Source organism: Theobroma cacao, chromosome 4 (genome assembly GCF_053813885.1).
Source record: "Theobroma cacao isolate CCN51 chromosome 4, ASM5381388v1, whole genome shotgun sequence".
NCBI classification, from domain to species: domain Eukaryota; kingdom Viridiplantae; phylum Streptophyta; class Magnoliopsida; order Malvales; family Malvaceae; genus Theobroma; species Theobroma cacao.
In genome coordinates this window covers 26,135,487-26,139,482 of record NC_142642.1, presented here as the reverse complement: position 1 = coordinate 26,139,482, position 3,996 = coordinate 26,135,487, and positions in this window count along the sequence as shown.

The window sequence follows — 3,996 nt, the reverse complement described above, 5'->3', positions numbered from 1 at the left end:
AAGCTAGATGAGTTTGAAACTGTCTTCCTTACAAAAGAATGTAGTGCAATTCTCCAAAATAAACTGCCACCAAAACTCAAAGATCCAAGTAGTTTCACAATCCCTTGCACTATTGGTAATTTATTTTTTGCAAAAGCTTTAAGTGATTTAGGTGCAAGTATCAATTTAATGCCTTGGTTAATTTTTGAGAAACTTGGTTTGGGGGAATGCAAACCCACTTCTGTTACTTTTCAATTGGTTGATCGTTCTTATGTGTACCTAAAGGGAATTATTGAAAATGTTCTTGTCAAGGTAGATAAATTTATTTTTTCAGTTGATTTTATAATTATTGACATGGAAAAAGATAAGCAGATTCCAGTCATCCTTGGGAGGCCATTCTTAGCAACTGCTAGAGCTTTGATTGATGTTGAAAAAGGTGACCTCACTTTAAGAGTTCAAGAACAACAAGTAATAGTTAATATTTTCAAAGCTTTAAAATTGCCTGTGACATCCGAATACTGCTTTTCTATGAGTATGGTAAATAACTTTACACAAGATTTTTTTTAGAAGAAAATCCCAATGATCCTCTTGAAGCATGTTTAGTTGTTAATTCTGACAAGGATAATGATGAATTTATTAAATATTCAAATTTGTTAAATGCTCACTCCAGACTTAGAACTAATCATCAATTTTAGTCTTTAGATGTTTCCGCTTCTTTGATGCCAGCTTTTAAGCCCTCCATTAGGGAACCACCTAATTTGGAACTTAAACCTCTACCTACAAACTTGAGGTATGCTTTTCTTGGAAAATCTTCTACTCTTCTAGTTATTATTTCTGCTGCTCTTAACATGCAAGAAGAGAAGTTATTGAGGACACTTAGAGAATTCAAGAAAGCAATAGGGTGGACCATAGCTGATATTAAGAGAATTAGCCCCTCTGTTTGCATGCACAAAATTCTCCTTAAAGAAAATTACAAAGCCACAATTGAATAGCAAAAAAGATTGAATCCCATAATGAAAAAAGTAGTCAAGAAAGAAATTATCAAGTGGTTGGATGCTAGAATAATTTACGCTATCTCTGACAGCTCATGGGTAAGTCCAGTTCAATGTGTTCCTAAGAAAGAAGGAATGACTATGGTTGCCAATGACAATAATGAGCTCATTCTAACAAGAACTATGACTGGATGAAGAGTATGCATGGACTACCACAAGCTCAACAAAGCTACAAGGAAATATCACTTCCCTCTTCCATTCATTGATCAAATGTTGGATCGCTTGGCTGGTACGGAATATTATTGCTTTCTATATGGTTATTCTGGTTATAACCAAATTGCTATTGCTCCTAAAGATCAAGAAAGAGCTACATTTACATGTCCTTATGGCACTTTTGCTTTTAGAAAAATGTTATTTGGATTATGTACGATGGCCATATTCACAGACATGGTGGAGAAATGTTTGGAGGTATTTATGGATGATTTTTCTATCTTTGGTATTTATGGGCACAAGATCTCTAGTAGTGGCATTGAGGTAGATAAAGCAAAAATTAAAACAATTGAGAAATTACCACCTCCAATAAATGTCAAAGGTATTAGAAGTTTTCTTGGTCATGCTGGTTTTTCTAGAAGATTTATTAAAGACTTTTCAAAAATTTCTAAACCACTTTGCAATTTGTTGAAAAAAGATGTGCCATTTAAGTTTGATAATAAATGTCTTGTTGCTTTTGATGAATTGAAGAAAAGATTAATATCTGCACCTATCATAATTAGTCTCGATTGGACTTTCCCTTTTGACCTAATGTCTGATGCAAGTGATTATGCGGTGGAAGTTGTTTTGGGACAAAGGAAGGATAAAATCTTTCATTCCATCTATTATGTTAGCAAGACTTTGAATGAGGCCTAGACAAATTATACCACAACAGAAAAGAAGTTTTTGGCTATAGTTTTTGCATTTGACAAATTTCACTCCTATCTCGTGGGGACAAAAGTGATAGTGTACACTGATCACTCAACTATTAAATATTTGATTGCCAAAAAGGATGCTAAACAAAGATTGATAAGGTGGATTCTCTTGCTTCAAGAATTTGATCTCGAGATTCGTGATAGAAAAAGAACAGAAAATCAAGTGGCAGACCACCTTTCAAGATTGGAAATTAAAGCTCAAGGTAAGAATTCAACCTTAATCAAAGAGACTGTTCCTGATGAACAAATCCTTCAAATTGGCAAGAAATCACTTCCTTGGTATGCTGATTTCATGAATTATCTAGTAAGTAATATTATTCCCCTTGATTTAAATTTTCATCAAAAAAGAAATTTTTGCATGGTGTTAAATTTTATTTTTGGGATAAGCCTTACTTATTTTAGCAGTGTAAAGACCAGATCTTCAAAAAATGTGTTCCGAAAGAAAAGATTCAGAGTGTGCTTCACCATTGCCATTCTTCAGATTATGGAGGACACTTTGGAGGAACAAGAACTGCTATGAAAGTCTTCCAATTAGGTTTGTATTGGCCTACATTATTCAAGGATGCTCACAATTTTGTTTTGCATTATGACAGGAGCTAAAGAGTGGGTAATATCTCAAGGCGATAAGAGATGCCTTGTGAGACCTTGATTTTTATAGACTCGTAGCTAGAAGTAGAAACGATATCACTAACTAGGGGTAATTTTGTCATTTCTCATGGCAAGCTCCTAGAAGTAGCTTTCTAATTTTATTAAGGCCTAAGTAGGCCTAAGACATAAATGAATGATGAAAATAAGGATAAAATAAAGAAGGAAATAGAAATAATGATGATTTTTAAGGTAAAGGCAAAATGGTCATTTTTATCTCAAGTCAAAATTTTTAAGTTTTCGTGAACCCGAGTATTTCTAGACTATTATGGACTCTATCCCATTATCAAAAGAGTAAAAAGATTGCATAAAGGATTGGAGGAAGACAAAGCCAACTTGTTAAGGGCATTTTCGTAATTTAAGTGAAGTTCAGATAAGCTTAGGCTATAAATATCTCATATCTTCAGCAGCTTCCTCATTTTTCCAGCAGCTTCTTGTTTTTCTTCCTCCCATCTCACATTTCTTCCTCTTCCATGGAAGTTTCCCTTAAAGCTTCCATAACTCTCTCTCTTTAACTTTAATTTTCATGCTTTTGAGCACTTTTTCATAAAACCTTTTTTTATTTTTTCTCTCTCTCATCTTAAAACCCTCAAAAGTCTTTCCTCAAAACTTTCTCTCACTAGCTAGACATTTTAGAGAGAGAAAGAGAGAGAGAGAGAGAGAGACTTTCCATGATAGCTTGAGTATTCTTGAGAAGGAATTCAACTACAAATCCACTAAGGTGAGTAATGAATGAGGATTGATTTTTGGTTGTTGATAAAGGCTAGTAATTGGAGTTGTGAGTTGTTTTATTGTTGAGGTTTGTTTATTTATTTTTAGTGTTACTAGAGTAGAGAAAATAGATAACCAGTCAAATGGTAATTAGAAGCTAGTTAGGAATAACTAGTGGGGCTTGATTTAAGAAATAGCTTTTAGAATTGTATTTATTCAAATTGGGTTGGTTGTGATGTTGGTGTGTGATAGGTTCCAACAAGACCTCACATTTTCATTTGGAGCAATAGTCGAAGTTGGAGTCGAGTAAAGATTCAACAAATATCGGTAAGTGAACTTGCATTTCAAAATTGCTTTGGGAAATGTAAATGTATTTGGATGAAACATTTGAATGATTTTATACAATTTTTCTTTAAAAATGTGTGCCGGGGAACAAGTCCTTGATAAAATGTTTTGATGTTGTGAAAATGTGAAATGTGGAAAAGGATGAATCCATGTGCTCCTATATTATGTTGGTATGTATATATATGAATATATGTTGTGCATTGATGAATAATGTTGTGTGATGATGTTGAAGTGTGCGAGTAGGGAGTGCACACATGATGATGTTGAAGTGTGAGAGTGGAGAGTGCACACATGATGATGTTGAAGTGCGTGAGTAAGGAGTGCACACATGATGATGATATTGCATTGAGTTGAGTGTG